Here is a 24,932-nt window from a genome sequence, read left to right on the forward strand (position 1 = left end):
GAAGCCAGCGCTGGCAGCCTGTAAGCGGTGTACGCTGGTAACTAGGGTAAATATCGAGTAACTAAGCAAAGCTCTTTGCTTAGTTTCCTGATATTTATCCTGGTTACCAAGCTCAGCATCGTTACACGAGTCGCTGGTGGCTGGTCGCTGGTCGTTGGGAAGATCTGACTGTTTGAAAAATCTATTTTTTAAAAATCAGACAAGAAAGTTGTGTTTACACAACTTTTTTACCAACGGATTGCTGCTGGATCCATCCTAATGGATGATTACTGGACATGTGAACTTAGCTTAACACAGATTTAGACAAATTTGTGAATAATATTTAAGAGAAAAAAGCCTTTTGTTTACATTGAAAAAATGTAAGATCCTTGAGTTCAGTTCTTGAAAAATGTAAGCAAAAACAAAAGTGCTGAGTTTATATTTTTGTTCAGTATATCTTCTATCTATCGATCTATCTATCTATCTATCTATCTATAGTATTATAATATACAGCACATAATACACCTTTATTAAAAACTATAGGATGCATACTCTAGCTTTTGGAATTCTTCAATCAGGCTGGACTTCTGTCCTGGTGACATTCTCGCAAAGATGGCTCCATTAACCAGAAGCTGCAATAAAACAATAAAAGTTCCTTGTATGAAAACATTATTTGTTAGAAAATGACTTTTTGTTTAAATTTCACTTGTAATTTAAATGTAGTAACAAAAAAATATATATATATATATATATATATATATATATATATATTAGCTTTAGTGCCCAGGCATTGGCCGGGATAGCAACTGTCTTTCTGTGTCTGTCTGTCTATGTGTGACTGTCTCTTTCTGTCTGTGTGTCTGTCTCTGTCTGTCTGTCTCTGTGTGTCTCTGTCTGTCTGTCTCTGTGTGTCTGTCTCTGTCTCTGTGTGTCTGTCTGTCCCTTTGCCTGTCTGTCTCTGTCTGTGTGTCTGTCTCTATCCATGTGTGTCTCTGTATCTATCCATGTCTGTCTGTATCTGTATCTGTATCTCTATCCATGTCTGTATCAGTGTCTTTGTCTCTATCTCTTTGTCTGTCTATCTCTTTCCCTGTCTGTCTCTCTCTAGCTCTGTGTTTGTCTGCCAGTCTCTTTCCAGGTCTGTCTCTTTCCAGGTCTGTCTCTTTCCAGGTCTGCCTCTTTGCCCGTCTGTCTCTTTCCTGTCTGTCTCTTTCCCCATCTGCCTCTTTCCCCATCTGTCTCTTTCCCCATCTGTCTCTTTCCCCATCTGTCTCTGTCCCTTTCCCTGTCTCTCTCCCAGTCTCTTTTCTTGTCTTTTTCCTTGTCTCTTTCCCTGTTTTTGTCTCTTTCCCTGTTTTTGTCTCTTTCCCTATCTCTTTCCCTGTCTCTGTCTCTTTCCCTGCCTTTTCCTTGTCTCTGTCTCTTTCCCTGTTTTGACTCTTTCCCTGTTTATGTCTCTTTCCCTGTCTCTGTATCTGTCTTTTTCCCTGTCTGTCTCTGTCTGTCTGTCTGTTTGTCTCTTTTCCTGTCTGCCGGTCTCTTTGTCTGTCTGTGCCTGTCTCTTTCCCCATCTGTCTATGTCTGTCTGCCTCTGTCTGTCTCTTTACCTGTCGGTCTTTTTCCCTGTCTCCCTCTCTCTCTGTCTGTCTGTGTCTCTTTCTTTTTCTATCTATCCGTCTCCCTACCGACATCTTATTACTTCAAGCATAAGCTTCTTATACTAACAATTTATTTTGTTACTATAGCAACCAATCGCAGCTCCTATTAATAACTTGTAGCTTGCAGCTCCATTGACTTTAATGGAGGCAGGTTTTTTGGAGCTCAAGTGTAAAGCGTGGGGTTAAATTTTCCGGTCAAAACATAGTCTATGACGTTCCCTGAGTCACATGAGGCATCTGTGCAAAATTTCGTGATTGTAAATCCGACAGTGCGGACTTCTTTAGTGGACATACACACATATACACATACATACAGCTTTATATATTAGATTTATATATATATATATATATATAGAAGAAGGATGAGACAACTCTCAGAATACCATCCCAACCGTGAAGCATTGGGGTTTTGGAAACATCATACTCTGGGGCTGCTTTTCTGCAAAGGGGACAGGACGGCTGCAGAACAGTCCCAGTGCAGAACATTCAGAATTGATTTTTTTCCCTTCAGGTTCTCTGTTACTCTAATCTGAACTTAATAACTCATTAAAGAAAATCTATCACACACATAAAAATGTGAAAAAATATTTTGAGCTTTCAAGTTATTGATGGTTGAAATAATAGATATCTTCAAAATAGAGCTTCAAAACAAGAACTGGCTCCAAAATACATATCAGGTGGAAAGCCTTCCATTACACTGTAATTTTTCTCACTATAAGTACTGTTCCTAATTATGGTTTACAAATTCTTGCAAAGCACTGAGCAACACTGGTATATGAATAAGCTTTCCTGATGTGTTTTTTTACATGATTTTTGAAAAATTTAGTTAAAAGGAGACAAAAACCACAACAAAGTGAACACGGTCTAAAGGGCACTTTACACGCTGCAATATTGCAAGTGATATCGCTAGCGAGCGTAGCCGCCACGGGCAAATCGCTGCCCGTGGCGCACAACATCGCTAACACCCGTCACACAAACTTACCTGCCTGCGACGTCGCTGTGGCCGGCGAACCGCCTCCTTTCTAAGGGGGCGGTTCATTCGGCGTCACAGCGACGTCACTAAGCGGCCGCCCAATAGAAGCAGAGGGGAGGAGATGAGCGGGACGAACATCCCGCCCACTTCCTTCCTTCTTCATTGCAGGCAGCCGCAGGTATGAGGTTGTTCCTCGTTCCTGCGGTGTCACACATAGCGATGTGTGCTGCCGTAGGAACGACGAACAACCTTCGTCTTGCAACAGCAACGATAATCGGGAATGGAACAACGCATCAACGATAAGCGTTAAGGTAAGTAACTTTGATCGTTAACGGTTGTTCGTGCGTTTCACACGCAACAACGTCGCTAACGAGGCCGGATGCGCGTCACGAATTCCGTGACCCCAACGACATCTCGTTAGTGATGTTGTTGCGTGTAAAGTGGCCTTAACAGTATCAGTGTTTTATTCCATTAATTTAAATGGTCATCATGGGTAATAATGATATATTTTATGTTAATTAAACAAGTTTTTTATACAAATCTGCTAAACTTCTTACTTTTGGCAGTAAACTCTGGAAATGATGCAGAACAACTTGGTAAGTTTTTCCACTCATGGCAAAGTGATAGTTCCCCTGGGCCTCCTCTAGAACAGCTCTTCCTTCAATATCAATGTTTATTGACATCTGTAAAATATGGATATAATATAATGAAAGATTCATATTTTAATATATAAATCACCCCACAAGAGTAAGCAAAGGATATAATGCATAAAGGAAACATCTTACTGTGAGATCTTCTGAATGGTGGTCTAGTCCTTCAGCTGGATGCCAGGAAATCTTTGCTGAATGGAGTCCAGTTGGCTCTTCAGCTTCTACAAGTATGACGTTACTGTTCATTGGAACTAAGCCAGATGTTCTTGCCACTGTTATGGCTGTTTGTAGATTATCCCCTGTGGATGTAAAACTAAATTGTGACCCAACACAAGACAATACAGAAGATGTAATACACTGCAGGAGATGTTAATCAAGAGCAGAGGGAATTGGAAAGGGATTTTTTTCTACATTAATGCAATACACTTTACACATAAAGAAAGATCAAGAAGGTAGCAAATAATAATAAATAGATAGACCCCAATTCATCAAAACCTATGTGAACAACAACAAAGTTAATGAGGAGGCATATTGGAGTCAGAAGGTCCTGATTAATTAAGAGGCATATGCTTCTTAGTGAGTCAAGAGTGTCTGATAAGTGGCGTGCATGATAGATAGATAGATAGATAGATAGATAGATAGAGGGATAGATAGATAGATAGATAGATAGATAAGAGATAGATAGATAGAGGGATAGATAGATAGATAGATAGAGGGATAGATAGATAGATAGATAGATAGATAACTTTTACACCTATTAAACAAATAAATAATAAAAAAAAAATAACTATGTGGGATCCTTCACATTTTTAGTAACTAGTTAAGGTAAAGTAGACAGCTACAAGATATTGCCAGGCTTTCACGGTCCATGGTAATTGGGTCCTCCGCAGCCTTAAAATACCAGCCCGCAGTCCCCCAATAGTTGCCCATCACATTAGATGTGCAAATTCTGACACTTCACTTGTCTCTAGCTGAATGCCCTGGTGCGATGGCAAGTAGGGAAATGGTTTTAGGGGTTGATGTCAGCTGTGTAGTGTCATCTGGCGTCAAGCACTGGAGTTAGCAATGGAGAGGTTTCTATCAGACACCCCCATTAGTAACTCACTAAGTAAGAAGAAAAAAAATACACAAAGATAGCTTATTTGAAAAGACACTTAAAATTTTTCTCTGGTTAACAATTTATTAAAAAATTAAAAGAATAAAAAAATACATGCAGGTCCGACATAGTCCAGGGATTCTGACATAGTCCAGGAATTTCAACGTAGTCCATTGGAACTGGTGGACTATGTTGGATCTGGAAACTTTGCTTTCTAATAAATTGGTGAAGAAGGGTCAGTGTCTTGTTTTTATTTCTCTCTTTTTATATGTCTTTCTGATTTCCATTTGAGGACTATGTTGGATTCCCTAGAATACGTCCAAATCTCTGGACTATACGGTAATGCTGGAGAGGAGAAACAGGGTTGATGCTGCTCTGCTGCAAAAGTAGTAGATTGTTGATTTAATCAATTCTTCCTTATTTTACAGGTCTACCCATTTCAGAGGTCAGAGCCTCCTTCATCTGGAGAAAGGAAAAATCAACAACCAATTGATGATTTTGATTTTTCCAATGATTGTTGATGTTACCTTGATTAAGATCAACAGTCTATTACTTCGGCAGCAGCGTGGCATTAACCCTGTTTCTCCTCTCCAGCATTAAAGTCTAACCCATATGGGGCAGCGGCAGCCGCCATTATCTCAGGCATGCATAGGGGTTGTGACTTGCACAACCTCTTAAGGTGAGGGTCTCTTTATGTACAGTACTATAATATCTGGTAGGACCCTATTGGTGGTCTTTTATCTTCAATATCTGGACTATGGCAGAGCTGCCTGGATTTTTTTTAATACATTGGTGTACCAGGAAAAGAGTTGAAGAGTGTTTTTTTTAAATAAACTACTTTTATGTTTGTATATGTTTCCTTTAACTTACTAGGTTAGTAATGAGGGTGTCTGATAGCACATCTCCATTACTAACATTAGTACTTGATGCCTGCTTACACTACACAGCTGACATTAACCTCAACTACTATTACCCTGATTGTCAATGCATCAGGGCAATCAGTAAGTGCTGAGGTGAAGCGCCAGAATTGGCACATCTAATGTGATGTACCAATTCTTGTACCTGCGGGCTTTTTACCTTTTTGGTTGTGGAGTAAGGTACACCACAGCTCATAGTAAATTAGCCAAGCTATTGATTCCCACTCCATTCTACCCCTGTCCTGCCCTAGTTTCATGCTTTTTTGCATAGCTGAAAGAACCTGGTGTAAAAATGGCAAACATTTCCAAATTATTGCTCAACTTAATGCATTCTGGCATACTTGCTTTGATGAATCAGGGCCCAAATTTGCTTTGTTTTTAATAGAAAACATAGGCATGTTTGAACCTGTTTCCCCAGCATTTATTTAGAGGTATTAAAGGTATAAGGGGACTGCTTTAATTTTATACATAAAATATACAGTGCCTTTAACAAAGTTTCCAAGCCTGTGATCTTTTTCCCAATTTTTTGCATTACATGCTCAAATTAAAATGGATTTTATTATGATCTTATATGATATACCAAAGCTAAGTAGCAAGTATTCATGAAGTGTAAAGGAAATGATACGTGGTTTTCTTAATTTTTAAAATATAAATCTGAAAATTGTGACTTGCATTTGTATTTAACCCCCCTTATTCAATACTTTGTATGACTACTTTTCACTGCTATTACTGCTACAGGTTTTTTGGGGTATGTCTCTATCAGCTTTGCTCATCTAGAGACTGACATTATTTTACCATTCTTCTTTGCAAAATAGCTTTCGCTCAGTAAGACTGGATGGAGGCGTCTGTGAACCGCAACTTTCAAGTTTTGCCACAGATTCTCAATCGGATTTAGGTCTGACAGATTCTCAATCGGATTTAGGTCTGGACTGTGACTGGGCCATTTCAACACATGAATATGCTTTGATCTAAACCATTTCACTGTAGCTCTGACAGTATGTTTAGGGCCGTTGTCCTACTGGAAGGTGAACCTACGCTCCAGTCTCAAGTCTTCAGCAGCCTATAACAAGTTGTCTTTCAAGATTGTCCTGTAATTAGATTCATCCATCTTGCCATCAACTCTGACCAGATTCTCTTTCCCTGCTGAAGAAAAGCATCCTCACATCATGATGCTGCCACCACCATGTTTTACGGTGGGGATGGTGCTTTTAGGGTGAAGTTCAGTGTTATTTTTCTGCCACACAAACAGTCTTGCCCACTACATAGGGGTTTTGCAAACTGCAAATGGGACTTCTTATAACTTACTTCAAAAATGGCTTTCTTCATTCCACTGTTCCATAAAGGCCAGAATTGTGGAGTATGCGACTAATAGTTGTCGTGTGGACAGATTCTCAAACCTAAGTTGTTAATTTCTGCAGGTCCTCTAGAGTGATTATGGGCCTCTTGGCTGCTTCTCTAATTAGTGCTCTCTTTGCTTGGGATGTCAGCTTAAGTGAAGGGCTATATATTAGTAGGTTTGCAGTTTGCCATTCTCCTTCCATTTTTGAATGATGGATTGAAGAGTGCTCTGTGAGATGTTCAGAGCTTCAAAAATGTTTTATTTATAACCTAACTCTGCTTTACTCTTCTCCACAACTGTATCCCTGACCTGTCTGGTGTGATCCTTTGTTTTCATGATACTGATCTGTCATTCATGTTCTCAAACAAACCTCTGATACTCTAACAGAACAGCTGTAGTTATATTGAGAATAATTTACACACATTTGAACTCAATTTACTTTATTTAATTAAATGTTTATTTATTTTATTTAATTTATTTAATTAGGTTACTTCTAGAGGCAATTGGTGACTCAGGATCTTATTTAGGGGTATCACACTACAGGAGACTGAATACTAAAGCATGGCAACATTTGCAGATTGATATTTTCAAAATTTTTAGAAAACCATGTATCATTTCTTTTACACTTCACATATACTTGCTACTTTGTTTTGGTATATAAAGTATACAGTAATTCACAGTTTGTCTGACTTTAAGAACTGAATAGATTCCTATGCTTTATAAATAAGATTGTCTGTGTTTGCACTTTGTATTACAGAACACAGTTTAAATAAATTTAATGAACAAGTAATATTTGCAAAGAACATTCCTGTGAATTACCTGTAATCATGACCGTCCTGATGTTGGCAGCGCTCAGCTCTTGTAAAGCAGGTTTTGTTTCTGGTTTCAGTCGGTTTTCTAGTATAAGCAAGCCAAGAAATTCCATATCCGATTCAATATCCTCCCTATAAATTGTAATTCACTGATTATCCTTAAATAACTCTATTTTATTCCAGATTAAGATACTTCAAACTTCCTGCACAAATGAAGTGATTCCCATTAAAGGGAATCTGTCACCAGGTTTTTGCCACTTAATCTGAAAGCAGATTTTAGGGGCAGAGATCCTTATTCAAGTGGTGTGTCATTTACTCGGCTGGTCAGTGTAGTTTTGATAATATCATTGTTTATTCAGCAGTAAATTATCATTAGAGGACTACTTGACGTGCTGCCAGGTAGTCCAGGATATTAATCAGCTCTGTATAACTGCTAGATCGGCAGGAGAAAAAACATTGACTTTATCAAAATGACAGCAAACAGCTCAGTAAGTGACACATTGCTGGAATCAGGATCTCTACCCCTACATTATGCTGCTCTCAGATGGGGGAGAAAAAAACCTGGTGACAGGTTCCCTTTAATATAGTGTTAATTATAACTATATATCTTATGGCTTTGTTGTTATATTTGGTACAAACAGGCATGCAAAGTTTTTGTATTAAAGGGAGTTGATCTCCCCCAAAAACAAAATCTGATTTGTATGGGGTCTAAGACCTTTGTATAAATGTCTAAATAATTCAAACTGGTAATGTAGATTTTAGTAAATTTGTTGCATGGATAAACAGTTTTATTGCATATGTAAAGGGACTTTGGTGCACCCATGGCATGGTTAAGTGTTTGGTGCACTGTTCTGCCCCTCAATCACCATTCTACCCACCTCGCCTCTAGGTAAGTGACAGTGCATGCTTTGGAGCGCTGCCTGATCTAAATCCCCAGCCTTGCACATACTGACACTGCAGAGGCTGAACACATGCCCACATAGTGTCAGTGCATGCAGTGTCTGAGTTCTCATCCCCACCAGCAATGGCTACCCGCTGCTTTGTGGTCCTGTGTGCAGCCAGCTCCGGCTAAATGCAGAACCACAAAGGAATGGCATTTGTGACGGGATAAGGAAATAAGAATGTGCACAATGTCAGCATGCTATAATCCCCTCTTCTCTGCGCAGTGGTCACCCACTTACATGTGATCGTGTTTGCCTCAGTGACATAGTTCATGTTCACATCTCATCATGTCAGTTTTGGCTGGACATAGTGACTTGCAGAGGATTAACGCCTGCACACAGTGTCAGTGTGTGAATATCACCCAACTTTTGAAAAATAAAAAGGACAAATTATGCGGCACCGCAAATGTTGCTCATGCCACTGACCACACCACAAGCCACGCCCAGTTGGCACTCAGGGACATTCAGGACTGTTCATTCATAGTACTTTCTCACCTTTATGTAACTTCACTATATTACATGTTGTTTTTTAATTTTGTACTTAAAAAAGTAACTGAAGTTTTTTACGTGTTTTTTAAGCTCTACATAGAAGTTTCTAGAGATTAAAAAGAAACAAAACCACAGAGTTCAGCGGTGTGTTTAGACACACAGTGGGCGCAGTTTTCTGAAATCACATCCTCTCTGCTTGGGCAGTTAAACATAGCAGAATGTATGTGCAAAAAAACTGCAGGAAAAACGCAAAATGTACTCTACATGTGAATACGGACTAAATGTCCAAGCAAAGTGGATGTGATTAAGGGCTCATGCACACGTTGCGTCCTGGCCAGTGCAGAAATAAATGCACCCTCTGGCAGACTTGACACTGCGTGTTGACAAAAAGAATGCATCCAAAACACATGTATTTTGGATGCATTTGGCATTTTACATGCGTTTTGGATGCATTTTTTTCAGTGCGGTCCCCCAGCTCTGCTACATGCCCGCTGACAGCAGGCACAGACAGAGCCGGGCGATGAGAATGAATTTGGATGAACTGCACCCGACTTCATTGTTATTCCGCTGCTCTGTCTGTGTGCTGTCATGAACTCAGGTGAAACTCCGAGGTCAGTGCCAGGACACAGGAGTCCGCAGCAGTGACGTCTGTGCTTCACCCTATTTAACTGACACCGCACGGCTCTCTCCCTTTGTGTTGCAGCCTGATTTGCAGTCACACATGATTCACTCGCTTGTGACCGCAAATCCCCTGAATGACTGAAGTGAGCAGCGCAATCAGTAACCTGAGTGACGTCATCGTTGATCACGCGGCTCACTTCAGTTGCTGCGTGGAGTTGACAGACAGCGGTCGTGGTCTGTGGCCACTTGCTGTCAGCTTCATGTAGCAGAGCTGGATGACTCACGGGACCTCGTGTGGATTACGTTGGACCTGGAGGGGTATTTGGGGATTAATAAAGTGGTGAAAGAAGGTGTATTTTTTGTCTTTTATTCCAAATAAAGGATTTTTTGGATGTGTGTGTTTATTTTCTTTAACTTACAGGGTAATCATGGAAGGTATCTCGGGGAGTCGCCTGCCATGATTAACCTAGTACTTATGGTGGTGTCACACATAGCGACGCAGCAGCGATCACGACCAGCGATCTGACCTTATCAGGATCGCTGCTGCGTCGTTACATGGTCGCTGGTGAGCTGTCAAACAGGCAGATCTCACCAGCAACCACTGACCAGCCCCCAGCGACGCGTGGAAGCGTAACTAAGGTAAATATCGGGTAATCAAGGAAAGCACTTCTCTTGGTTACCCGATATTTACCTTAGTTACTAGCGTCCGCCGCTGTCACGCTGCCAGTGCCGGCTCCCTGTTCCCTGCACTCCTAGCCAGAGTACACATCGGGTTAATTACCTGATGTGTACTCCAGCTACATGTGCAGGGAGCAGGGAGCCGACACTGGCAGCGTGAGAGCACACCGCTTAGCGCTGGCTCCCTGCACTCCTAGCCAGAGTACACATCGGGTTAATTACCCGATGTGTACTCCAGCTACGTATGCCGGGAGCAGGGAGCCAGCACTGGCAACATGAGAGCGGCGTAGTAACTAAGCTAAATATCGGGTAACCAAGGAAAGGGCTTCTTGGTTACCCGATGTTTACCGTGGTTACAGCTTACCGCAGGCTGCCAGACGCCGGCTCCCTGCTCACTTCAGTTCATCGCTCTCTCCAAAAAATGAAGCAGGACATTCAGCAACGACTGGCGACCTCACAACAGGGGCCAGGTCGTTGCTGGATGTCACACACAGCGACAGCGACGGGACGTTGCTGCTATGTCACAGAAAATGGTGAATTAGCAGCGACGTCGTTGTCGTCGCTAAGTGTGACACCACCTTTAGTGGCAGCTATGGGCTGCTGCTATTAATTCATTACCCCGTTTGCCACCGCACCAGGGCAATTCGGGATGAGCAGGGTAGAGTCCCGGGACTGTCGCATCTAATGGATGCGGCAAATCGGGCGGCTGCTGGCTGATATTGTTAGAATGGGGGGCTCCCCATAACGTGGGGTTCCCCATCCTGAGATTACCAGGCTTCAGCCGTGTGGCTTTACCCTGGCTGGTATCAAAATTGGGGGGGAACCACAAGTTGTTTTTTTTAATTATTTATTTGTTTTATTGCACGATATAGACACTCCCACCGGCGGCTGTGATTGGTTGCAGTGAGACAGCTGTTACTCAGCATGGGGGCGTGTCTGACTGCAACCAATCATAGGCACCGGAGGGCGGGGGAAGCAGGGAATATGAGATGGAATAATGAGCGGCCAGCATTTTCAAAAGAGGTGAAGCTGCCACAGTGTGAACGCCGTGCAGCGCCGCGCCGGTGATCGTGGATCAGTGAGTATGAGAGAGGGACGTGGGAGGGAGATACCGACATCGACACAGAGAGAGAGACCGAAAGACCTGCGTTTGTTATGTCAAAAAAATGCGGATCGCAACAATAATGCAGTTCAAACGCACTGCTTAAAGGGAACCTGTCATCAGAAATTTACCTGTAAACCTAAAAGTTTCCCCCTCTGCAGCTCATGGGCTGCATTCTAGCAAGCTTCCTATAGTTTTTGTGGCCCCTATTATACCAAAATAAATACTTTATAAACTTGTACCTTTTCGTATGCAAATTTTGTAAATCGTCGGGGGCGGGCTCTCTGGGATCCGTTGCTGTTCCTCCAGCAGATTTACGCCGCCCCCGAACGCTGAATTTCAAACCTCAGGATGCCGTCCCTGGGCGCCCGTGGTCCCGCACATGCGCTGTGCGACTGTAGCGGGGCCGAGCACTGTGTGCACATGTGACCGCTGGTGACTCTTTGCGCGGGCATGAGGTTATGGGCGGCACTGTGAGTGTCATCAGCAAGTGCCGCCCATAACCTCGTGACCACACTTTCCCCTTTGCCTCCTGCGTTCTGCGCAAGCGTCTCCTCGTAACCTGTGTTGGCCTGATCCGCTCCTCCCATCTATTTCCTGCTGCAGGGCAAGATGGGAAAGGTGACGTCGGATCATTTGGCCAGCGCTTGCGCAGAACGCAGGAGGCAAAGGGGAGAGCGCGGCCATGGTATTATGGGCGGGCACTTGCAAAGCAATCACAGCGCCGCCCATAATATCGTGCCTGCGACCACGTCACCAGCAGTCCTCGCGTGCACGGGACCTCGGGCGCTGAGGGCGGCGTCCTGATCTATGAAATGAAGCAATGGGGGACAGCGTAAACCAGAAGGAGGGAGAATTGCAGGCAAAAAGGTACAACTTTATAAAGTGTTTTATTTGGTTTAAAAGGGGGCACAAAAAGTACAGGAAGCTTGCTAGAATGCAGCCCAGGAGCTGCAGAGGGGGAAACTTTTAGATTTAAAGCTCAATTTCTGATGACAGGTTCCCTTTAACATTTTGGTAGCGTTTTTCTACAACTCATTGATTTCAATAAGTGTAGAACGCTGCAAAAACGGACAAAAGAAGTGACATGCTGCTTTTTTAAACGCAGAGATTTTGTCAAATTTTTGACAATCAAAACGCTGCGTTTAAAAAAGCATTGTGCGCACGGAATTTGCAGGATTCTCATAGACTTTGCTGGGGAAGCAGAACGCGTGCATTTTGACAATGTGACGCTGCAGCTTAAAACTATGCAGAAATGCAAAAAAAAAAAACGCAGCGTGTGCATGAACCCTTAAACGTTCCTGGACTGTGCAGTTTTGGTACTTTTTTTTCTCTAAATATTTCTATGTGTACCTGAAAAACGCAAACAAAAAAAAAATGCTGTTGCATTTCTAATCGCAGAATCAAAGCTTTTCTGTAGTATTAAAATACATTGGAAGCCCCGATTCACATCTGCAACAAACATATATTAAATATCGGAGTAAACACATAAAAATGACGCAAACACACAATAATAAGAGTCTCTTTAAATGGGACACTGACGGATTGGTATACTGTACCTAACAAAATTGCCATCTGCTGCAATCTTCTGATCTAGAGTCTTGTAGGCAAAGCCAATCACACGGAAACCTTTCATTGTATAAAACTGAAGTTCTTGGGAAAAGCCTTTTGGAACTAAATTAAAAAGGAGAAACTCATTTTAGTTTTAAAAATTACATTTTCAAAATGTTTATTATATATATTTTTTGTAAAATTCTTGTTCACAAAAGGTGCACAAAGCTATAGTATTAGTAGTCTGTACAAGTCATGAGTAGTATTAAGTTGTAATACAAATTCCCAAAATATACCGTCGACCTCGAGTTTACTCAGCAATATGGATAAGACAGAGGTTTATCTCATAGGCCCCTGCACACACATCCACTGTTGTATTTTTGTCTCTGGACTGTAACTAAAAGGCCGAATAGAAACTTGTAGAGAAATTTTACAAAATTGTATTCAATGAGAATGTGCCTACGTCCTACCTGTCTAATAAAGAGGATAATCATGACTGCATTATAAGCTGTTGCTGGATTTAATATGTATTATGATTACTTGTGAAGCGCTTTAGCACATTTTTTGCTATGTTGCAATATCATGTGCTTTGAAAATTTAACTAACTTTTGATCTGTTTATTACACCAGCTAGCTTGGTTAGAATCTTGGTCCATTTTATATAGGGAATCACATGGTGTCTTTTTTGTATGTTTTTAAATGTTTTTAAAATTTGTCTATGGTTGTTGTGATACCTTTTGGTGTTGTGTGACACAAATGTGTTTTGATGTTCTCTGATATATAATAACTTTTTGATTAATTATATATATATATGGTGATCTCTCAATTTTTTGGCACTTCTTTCCTCTTTATTAAACATGACCTTTCAGTGCCAGGGGTGATCCCAGGATTTGGTGCCCTCCTACTTCTTGAGTACGTCCTACCTGTCTGACGCATTAGCTAATGCGCTAGACATGTGCAAGCAATTCCGGTACACTGATCACAATGGAACAGTACCTGGGAATAAAATAATGACAAATCCTGATACTTTTTGTGCATTAGTTTTGCCATCAGTTGGTTGAGAATCCATGGATGCTCAAATTGGATGTATGTGAACACTAAAGGGTACTTTGCACGTTGCGACATCGCTACTGCGATGTTGTCGGGGTCAAATCGAAAGTGACGCACATCCGGCGCCAGTAACGACGTCGCAACGTGTAAAGACTAGATGCACTGATAAACGATCGCAAAAGCATCGTAAATCGGTGATCTGTGTAGTGTCGATCATTTCCATAATTTCACTGCAGCGACAGGTACGATGTTGTTCCTTGTTCCTGCGGCAGCATACATCACTGTGTATGAAGCCGCAGGAGCGAAGAACATCTCCTTACCTGCGGCCCGCCTGCATTACGGAAGGAAGGAGGTGGGCGGGATGTATATGTCCTGCTCATCTCCACCCCTCCGCTTCTATTGGCCGCCTACCGTGTGACATCGCTGTGACACCGCATGACCTGCCCCCTTAAGAAGGAGACGGGTCGCCGGCCAGAGCGAGGTCGCAGGGCAGGTAAGTGCGTGTGAAGCTGCCGTAGCGATAATGTTCGCTACGGCAGCTATAATAATATATCGCATCTGCGACGGGGGCGGGGACTATCGTGCTCGGCATCGCTACAATCGGCTAGCGATGTCGCAGCGTGCAAAGTACCCCTTAGAATACTATAAATAAGTATGTACGATTAACTGAAGACATATTTTCCCAATACTGAGATGGGAGATGACAGTTGGTGCTTTAAAATTCTATTGAAGAAAGAAAGATCTACAGGTAGACAGACATTCTGCTGCATAACAGTGACAGTTCTCCATAGAACTTAAAGGGAACCTGTCACCGGATGTTTATAATACTCACCTAATGGTCGGTGTGGTGCAGACTGGTCGTCTCCGTTCTCCGTGTCCGCGCCTCCTCTTTCAGCCATCTCTGTCCTCCTTCTGAAGCTAGTGTGGATGACTAGTTCTATGTCATACACACTCGCCGACATTGAGGTCCTACACAGGCGCACTTTGATCTGCCCTAAGTATGACAGGTCAAAGTATTGTAGTGCTCCTGCAAGGGACCTCAATGTCAGATAGTGTAGATGACATAAAACGCGTCATCCACACTAGCTTCAGAAGGAGGACAAAGATGGCTGAAAGAGGAGGCGCTGACACGGAGAACAGAGACGACCAGTCTGCTCTGCACCAATCGTTAGGTGAGTATTATAAACATCCGGTGACAGGTTCCCTTTAATAAGCACCAACTGTCATCTCTTATCTTAGTAGTAATAAAGTCTGTATCCACTGAGACACATTTCACCTGTGAATTGAGAATTAGTGAATTAGTGATCAGTCCAGGAGGAGAAAAAAGTGGATTTCTCTTATAAGATATAGTAGTTTTTATTTTAATGTGTACTAATAATTTATGGGGGAAAAATAAAATACCTTATTCCTAAGTAAAAAAACAAAAACCTTTTAATATGCTGACCTGAGAAGACCCTATACGACAACGCATGCAACACCCATGTCTCCATTGTACAGAGCTGCGTGTTAGAGCTTCTGTGCATATTGCTCTGCTCAGAGACAGAGAAGTAACAGAAATGTACTACATTACCGCTCTCCTCTCTGCAAAACTTTATCACCATCTCGGGAGCTCCTTTCATAAACGCAACACGCTTCTCCTGACCGACTTCTTGAGTAATTACAGACATTCTCTGCAAGCTCGAAGAAAATGGAAACTGGTGGACAATGGAAATTCCTTCAGCTGGTCCCTAAAGAGATGAAAGTTTGATGAATAAGGTAATAATTATGGAATCCTCGAATATTTCCCAGTGATTCTCAGATTGATTTTTCATAACACCTTGTACTTCATGTTAGTGATAAACTTTAGTCAATATAATTTGTGTTTATTTATGAAAAATTGACAAAAAAAGTGAAAATTGTGCAATTTTCCATTTCATTTTTACGCCCGGAAACCAGATATCATTAATAAATAACATTTCCCACATGTCTACTTTACATCAGCACAATTTTTAAAACATTTTTTTTTGTTAGGAAGTTAAAAGGGTTAAAAGTGTATCAGCCATTTATCATTGTTCCAACAAAATTTACAGAACCATTTTTTTAGGGACCACATCACATTTGAAGTGACTTTGAGAGGCCTAGATGACAGAAAATACCCAAACGTGTCACCATTCTAACAGCTGCACCCCTCAAAATACTCAAAATTACATCCAAGAAGTTTATTAGCCCTTTGGGTGCTTCACAGGAACTAAAACAGTGTGGAAGGAAAAATGAAAAAAAAAATATTTCTGCCACAAAAATATTGCTTTTGCCCAAATTTTGTATTTTCACAAGGGTAACTGAAGAAATTGGTTGATGCAAATTGTTGTGCAATTTCTACTGAGTATATCAGTACCCCATTTCCTAATGAGGAGGCAGAGTTAGGGCTCATGCGCACATAACTGCTGAATATTCTGCAGCGATTTGACAGCACATGTGCGCGTCAAATCGCTGCAGAAACACTGCATAATGCATGCAGTTTCTTTGTACAAAAAAAGCCGATTTCATGCGCTGTGGCTGCTGCCCCCACCATAGACAGAGTGAGAGCTGCATCCAAAGCGCACGGAATAATTGACATGCTCATTTTATGAACGCACGGATTTGGGTCAAAATTTTAGCACCTAAATCGCAGCGTTCATAAAAGCATCGTGCAATCGTGTCATGCACAATCTTCATAGATTGTGCAGGGGACGCAGGACACATGCATTTACGCAGCAGTGCAATACGCAGCATAAATGCATGCAATTACGAAACGTGCGCATGAGCCCTTACTCCGGAATCCACTTGGCCTCTGTTCAGCAGTGTCCTTCTTCCCAAAGGTGCACAAAACTGTTGTTTTTTTTACACCATTCACCATGTTATAAAAGTGATAAGACAGCTATTCTTTGGCTCAGTATGAGTACAGGCATACCACAGATATATTGTTTCTTTAAGTGTTATCGCTTTATCACAATAAAAACCATTGTATAGAAAAAAAAAAGTTTTTTGCCGTATTCTGAAGGCTGTAGCTTTTTTTTTTTTTTTTCTTTTTTGCTAAAGGAGCTGTATGGTAGCTTTTTTTGTGGGACAAAACATTTTCAGCGATACTATGTTTGTTTACAGTTGACAATTTTTAACTACATTTTATTCCACTTTTTAGCTGTATGATGAAAAAAAAGTTTTTGCTTCTTTTTTTATGGTGTTTGCTGAAGGGCTTAACTAATGTGATGATTTTATACACTGAGTTGTTTTGGACGTGATGATATCAAATAAGTGTATTTTTTGTTTTTACATAAATATACTACACCTATTTATTGGTATAATATTTTTTCACATTTTGGGGGTTCTTTTCTGGGGAGTTTTTGGCACTGCACTTTTTTTCATTTTTTTATTAGTATCTATATGGGAGATTAACTTTTATTACTTCAATAACTGGGATAATGTATTGCAATGCACAAACATTGTAATACACTATACCTGTCAGTGACACAATGATAGAGCACCTGTTAGACCATGCTCCTGGCATGGTCTAATAGGCCACTGTAGCTGCAAAACACAAAGGTTGTCATTTGCATTGTCAACAATCTGGCTCCTGTGATCACGTCACAGAGGTCCCGATTGGGTGGGAGAGTAAACACACTCGCTAATCCCAGCCTCCTAACTGCTGCAATCACTATTGATTATGGATTTAGGGGGTTAAATGGCCTGGGGAAGTGTGGGCACCAGCACTGGCTGTGACAGGCAGAGCTCGGCTATCACTTAAGCCGAGCTCCCGGCAGCAATCATACTGCTACAACTCCTGTGCCCGCATGATCACCATGACGTAAGTTTTTGTCACTTATGATGTAAACTTGCGTCAAATGTTGTGAAGGGGTTAAATGACATTTCATAGTTGTTTTTAATTTCAATATTCCTATCACATACCTTTGTTAAAGGGAAACTTTTAAGCAGTATAAAACATTAACAATGACCTTTTTTGAAAAGAATTAGAGGATTTATCTTATCAAGACCACTTGTCTTTATGCCTTATTAGGGCTTGTAGACTTCGGAATTCTTAGAAGATGCTATAGTCCTTGCTCTGTTTCCGTCTCCGTAAGAGAAAATGGAAAGCAGATCTGTAAGATGCCATATGCTGCAATAACAGATCACTGTTGAGGGTTATAGGTGCTAGTCCAGTAATAATCAACTGATCACTTTAAATAAAGGTGGTCTTCCCCACACAACCCCTTTTAGTGATAGCTCATTTATTGAGTCTAATGTCTACAAAGCCCAGTCTCAGACATCAAAAACATTATAACATGAATGTGATTTGACACTGCTAAATGTCTACTTCGTATCTCTCTCTGCATTGTGTCTCAGTTGCTATGTCATTTGAAATACCACTAAATATTATATGTAAAGACTAAGCATTGAGTCTCACCATACAGCCTTCTTTTCCTGGCTTAACAATGAGGATGGATGATGAAATCTCATTATTCTCTGTATCAGACTGGGCCATTTCCTAAAAAGAGATCAATAGTATAAGGCAGAGGATGTAATATGAAATAAGAAAAAGAAATCAGCATAATGACAAGTTCAAATATGTCATCATTAATAAAATTGCTTTGCGTTTATACATGTTTACACACTACGGGTTTGTCATTGTTTTCTTGCGGTCTTGACCGAATTTGGGGAAAATCATCATGAAACCAAAATGTGTGTCCTTATTGTGTTATCATGAAGTACTCAATGATGACCCATGTATATATTGGAAAATATCTCATACGTTTTATTGTGTTGCTTACAATACATTAATATATTGCATTCATTATAGTCTGAAAAAAAGAAATTCATGGAGTTTTGGTTTTTAGGTCTGCTCTGAGTTATTTAGACTGCTGAGTCAGAAAATTGCTGTCAGGATTTTATAGTCTTTCTGTGGATTGATCACTACTGGATTCACTTTGCTAAATTATGCTGCATTTCCACTCTTTAAGGCTATGTGCACACAGTGCGTTTTTGCACATTTTTCAAGTGCGTTTTTGGCCTCAAAACTGCATGACTTTGCTTCCCCAGCAAAGTCTATGAGTTTTCATTTTTGCTGTCCGCACACAACTTTTTTTTTAAGCTGCGTTTTTGAGCTTAAAAAAAAGTGGACATGTCAATTCTTTCCTGCGTTTTTCTGCATTTTCCCCCCATGCAATGCATTGGAAAAAAGCAGAAAAACACAGAGATCAAAAATGCAGCAAAATGCAGCCAAAGACACACCAAATCGTGGTAAAAACGCATGCGTTTTTTGCCGCGTTTTTGTGCGTTTTTAGCGGCCAAAAATGTACAAAAACGCAGCGTCAAAAAACGCAGCGTGTGCACATAGCCTAAGGGCTTTTTCGCACGTTAATGCTAAAAATTCTGCAATGATTTGACAGCACATGTGCATTTCAAATCGCTGCAGAAACACTGCGTAATGGATGCAGTGATTTAGCAGAATAAATGCTGATTTCATGTGCTATGGATACTGGCTCTCTCATAGATAGAGTGGGAGCATCATCCAAAGCGCACAAAATAAGTGACATGTTGCATTTTTGAGTGCACGGATTTGGGTCAACATTTTAGCATCCAAATTGCTGCGTTCAAAAAAGCAACGTGCGCACATATCATGCACAATCTACATAGATTGTGCTGGGGATGCAGGACGCATGCATTTATGCTGCAGTGCTATACGCAGTGTAAATGCATTCTATTACGCAACATGCGCATGAGCCCTAACACTGGAACTGCTATTATATTTCTGAAATTGCACTTTACTAAGATGGACAATAATCAACCTGTGGAATCTATCTTGTTCTCTGTTTGGACAAGTCCTTAAAACCACAATGAAAACACACTTATTGCTTCTGTATTCTACATAGGTAGAAAAAAGACCTAGGTCCATCTAGTTCAGCCTTCTTCCACCAATTATACATTTTTGTCACTAAATCATTTATAACCAACAATGTTGTGTGTAATAAGCAGTCTCCAGCTTCTGAGAACTGTATTAACCAGACATTGTCTACACTTCTCTGAATTGTTGCTATATTTCCTATTGCTACTGCCAAGAACTCTAATTACCTCTTGCTGTTCCCGGCTCATGTTCCTCCAGGAATTGGATTCCAGCCGTGCGCTACCAGTACCGTATTGCATTGGATAGACTGTACCAGCTCTAGTTTCTTGGCTATGGTTGACTATGTCAAATTTTAAATTTAGTCTTTTAAAGATCTCTTCTGCAGAATTGAGATCTCTTACCAAGCTTTCTTATTTGAACAGGAAATTTAGGTATTGAAATTACCAACGTTTCTTTGTATATAACTTATGTTTCACAACTATTCGTCTACTTTTTTCATGTAATGCACACTGGCATAAAATTGTGAAGTGCAAATGACAAAATTGTTTTTGTTCTGTCTTATTAGATAATTAAACAAAAAATATTTTTATGGTGAATTATGTTTTTTGTAAATTACAGACATTTGCATTTCTTAACCTGATCTGTTTAGTTTCAGCTGCACATAGATTTACATTCTAAAGAATTTTTCAACTTGTTCTTCTGTAATTAGGTTTGTGTTCCGTATTCAAATTAGTAGATATAATGAGTGTTTAGAAATGTCAATAATGATGGCAGACTACTGTCGGAATTCTATGCAGAATCTTGTGGGATTGTCCCAGCAGATCCCCTTCTCAGAAATCCTTCAAAAGGAGCTTCTTGCGTGTCAAACAGCTGCAACATTTGTATCATAAATATATACTTTTGGTATGAAATAACAACCTGGAGTTGCTCTGCGGTGCTTACAGATCTGACAGTGTCTCCATTCCTTGTGCAGAGCATCTTGCCTTTGGAGAGGCTCTGTGGCACTTACAGATCTGGCAGTGTGCCTATTCCTTTGCGCAGAGCATCTTGCCCTTGGAGATGCTCTGCAATGCCAATCCTTGATAATGAACTACCAGCTTGGTCACTATACTGGAGTCCAGGTTGGTTCTGGGAGGTGCTGGTTACTCAGCTGTTCCATCTTCTGGGTAATTGCTCAGGCTTCTTTACTGAGCATGCTCCCCCAGACCTCTGCCAGTTGTTTTATTCTCTGGCTCTGCTATGTGGTCATAGTTTGTGTGTCTGTTAGTATTCTGATGTTGGTATTCTGACCCCGGACTGTTATTGGACTTCCCTCTACCAGCTCCCTATTCCTGTTGTGCATTCCTGTCTTGGACCCCTGGCTGTTTTCTTACTATGTCTTTGCTTGCTCTCTTTTACTACTACATGCTCTTCTGGTATTGTTACCCTTGGATTGTGCCCTGACTACATCTCTGTTTACCCCATATGATTATACGTGACCTCCTGTTACCAGACCCCGGCTTTCCTGACTACCCTTTCATTCATGCATTCATGCAACCCTCTAAGGTAGTGAGTGACAAACGTTACAGTACACTTTTCTTTTAATACCTCATTATTTGTTTCTTCATGTTTAAAAGATATTCATTTAAACACTATTACATTAAAATTTAAGAGTGGCATATGGCATATGTTCTGTGTGACTACATGGACTTTCATGGGTTAAAGTTTCTTAAAATTCAGCCAGACAGGATTATAGATTGTTTATAGATGGGGGAGAAGTCCCTCATTGTTTCTACAAGACTCATGTAATTGTGTTGGCCTCTGAAAGCCAGACGTATTGTTCTCCAGACTCTTTTCCAGTAACCATTGTATTGTAGTTGTGTGTTGATAATGTAATTACCTTAGTAGCCATTGTCTAGTCGGTGACTTGCCGACTCCATGTAGATATACTGAGTCTTTCTATGCACATCATTTAAATGAACATTATCCATGCAGCATTCATCCAATGGGAGAAGCAATCTTGTCCAACCAATCGATGAGGATGCAGTGTATCCTAAGGGAAAGTTATGGCTATAAAAGGGACTTCTTTAAGCCACCAGGGTGGATGAAGGTTGATGGATGCTGATGGATCCAGTCTAAGCTCTTTGGAGCTGACTAGAGGATCAGGATATCTTATGGCTTCAATCTAGGGACTCCGGTTCCGGTTGGAGACCATATCCACAGCCTAGGGATTTCGACTCCGGCTGCCAGGATTGTAACGTCATATCAGGACTACCTAAGGAGGACACTCAGGTTGGGACAGTTCAGGTACCTGTTACAGACTTTGCAGACCTCACACAGCTTCCTGAATCTGGCATTATTCCTTTCTCGGTGGGTGCCCGCCAAAAGCGGGGTGCTGCTGGACTGGAGTAAGCGGCCCTGGAAGCTCTGAGGCATGGACATTCTAAATCCCTGGTGAGCCAGCGGAAGGGTGAGACTCTGTTGCCTGTTACATTTGTGTGTTTTGCTGGTTATGTGTTATGTGCCGTTAATTGTTTGGGGATCCAATAAAGTCTAATTATTGTGGTTCCCTCACCCTGTGTTGTCTGAGTAGTGTTACGCCCACGGTTAAGGAGGCCGGCGTTCAGTTGGGACGAGCCCTGAGCCACGCTGTCTTTCTAAAGGCGGCGGGGTATAGTGGACGAGAGCACCCACTGAGCCCCGTGTCTCCACATTATGTATCTAAAAAACTAGAGCTGATAGGGAAAACTGGTGCCATGCTTGGAATCAGCAAGTCAAACCCCAAAACAGGTCTAACATTTAAGGCACCAAAATGTGTGTTGATCAGTGTTACTATAAGACATCTGTGCACTCCCTCTGAAGGCTTATGACTATTTTGCTTACACTGGTTACTATTGACAGTCAAGAGAATATTATTCTTCATCTCACCCATTGTGTAGCTTCAAACATCTTCAAATCCAGTGGATCTCCTTGGATTGTTCCATCAATCGCAACTAATGAATGGCAACTTGTCAAAGCTGCAAGTAATGGTCCCCAGGGCAATGTGTTATCAGACATGAAGCTGTGCACCTCCTGGAAACTGTAACATATGATGGTGTTATTTGTCTTGTTAAATATAAAGGATGAGTTGAACATAAACCACAAAATATACAATTGTGTGTTATAAATTATATCCCAAGTTATGTGTGGTTTATTTCATTAAAAAAAAACAACATTTACCCAAATATAGCAGGCGGTTGAGCCCTAGTAATGTAAATAATGGCATTGTCTTGTATTTTATGTTTGTGTGGTGAAACAATTTGAATGTATGTATAAATTATATGTAATAGGTTTTACATGGCGAAAAGTTCGTAATGTATTTTATGATAAGAAATGTTTCCATCTAGTTTCGATTTTAGGTAATTCAAACACAGGACACAACATAATAAGGTTGTAGCTATGATTTTTAGATAATATAGGGTTAATGAGAGTGAAAGGAGAGGAAAAAGTATTAAAAGTGGCCATTTTAGGGTTGAGAGGCAGAGTGGGTTTGAACAGGAACAGGAGAGGACATGAGCATAGGTGCAATGGCCAGTCCCGAAACCCGAGGCCACCTCTGGAGGTCAGGAGCCTATGGCTTACCCCGCCAGGCTTGGTAAGCCTTCTGGGGGGAACAGGGGAAAAGAAGACACTCCCAGAGTACCAAGGACTATGATAGGCTGTGAAGGAAGCTGACAGAGAATATGAGGCGGTGGCCACTATACTCATATTGGGAAGCTTAGGTGAAACAAGAAATAGAGTATTCCTCCAGCTAGGGTGAAAGGATGTCGGTTACCATGTATTGCATGAAGGTGTTAAGCGCAAGTAAAATGAGTACAGTTAAGAAATCCCTGGTGTGGCAAGGTTCCTTTACAGCAGTCTCAGCATATGAGCAAAGGAAGGCAATGGTGCAGGGAGTCCCAGGAACTAAATGAGTGCCAAGCATCCCACACATATATGTACCTACATACCGGGCTGTGGAGCACAGCGACCAAGCGGCCCGATGCTGCATTCCTACACTTACATGTCTGTTTGCTTGGTTTTGGTACCGGTGAGGTTTGTGTGGCTTTATGGACTTTATGCAGCTAGAGTATTTCTAAGTGCTTACTCTGAATGTAGCATTATTAGAAATGTATTATTGTTTTTGTTTAGCTTCTATCAGTGATAACACTTAAAGAGACCTTTAGAAATACTACTTTTATAAAAAATCATGCATGTCAAAACTATACAACAGTTTAAAATTATACAGGTTTAAGAATTTTGAGTGAGGAGCTTTCTTTTTCTCAATGTTAAAATTAAACATAGTTCAATATGTTAAAGCATACAACAGCTGCAGGCTTATGCTTTAGAGGGTCTGTATTGAGCACAATATGTTTTATTATTAAAGCTTGATAACACTTTACTATATGTTTTGTTTATTTTTTTTCAGTTCTTAATTGGGATCTTCTATGTTGTGGTGATAAAGATAACAGTTTCTATATGTTAGTAAGAAAATAGTTAATTCTCCCACAAATGTCTAAGTATTCATGACTTAACTGAAAGCTGAAATCTCCAACAAAATAGTCAGATTTTACACAAAAAAACCCTTTCTGTGCCATTACACATAGACATCACACTAACGTATATTCTCTCTAATGAGATAGGACTGGTTGGATTATACAAACGACTCTCGACTCAAACATCGGTGTCATTTACTGTGAATTGATTCTCTCGCATGTGAAAATCGGAGCACAGGTGAGAAGATGGAGAGATTCATTTCTCCATTGTCTGTCTCTGCTAGAGTTGAGCGCGGTTCGCGGTTCGAGGTTCTCCAGTTCTAGGCTCGAGTGATTTTGGGGCCTGTTCTAGATTGAACTAGAACTCGAGCTTTTTGCAAAAGCTCGATAGTTCTAGAAACGTTCGAGAACGGTTCTAGCAGCAAAAAAACAGCTAATTCCTAGCTGGCTTTCCGCTGTAATAGTGTAAGTCACTCTGTGACTCACACTATTATGACATTTCAGTGTATAGTGTGCGTGAACAGCGCCTTCAGATCACTGCTGTTTGTATAATGGCGATCGCCATTTTTTTTTTTTTTCCTTGTCTTCCTTCCCTAAGCGCGCGCGTCTTGTGGGGCGGGCCAGCATGTCAGCCAATCCCAGACACACACACAGCTAAGTGGACTTTTAGCCAGAGAAGCAACGGCATGTGTGATAGGATGTCCATGTCACATGTCCCTGCATTATAAAA

At 41.0% G+C, this 24,932-nt stretch overlaps 1 pseudogene; it reads right to left on the reverse strand.

The window, feature by feature from the left end:
* LOC142297275 (putative cation-transporting ATPase 13A4) overlaps positions 1-24,932 on the reverse strand; it is a 100,401-nt pseudogene that overhangs the window by 27,279 nt on the left and 48,190 nt on the right.

This window comes from Anomaloglossus baeobatrachus, chromosome 3 (genome assembly GCF_048569485.1).
Source record: "Anomaloglossus baeobatrachus isolate aAnoBae1 chromosome 3, aAnoBae1.hap1, whole genome shotgun sequence".
In the NCBI taxonomy this organism is placed as follows: domain Eukaryota; kingdom Metazoa; phylum Chordata; class Amphibia; order Anura; family Aromobatidae; genus Anomaloglossus; species Anomaloglossus baeobatrachus.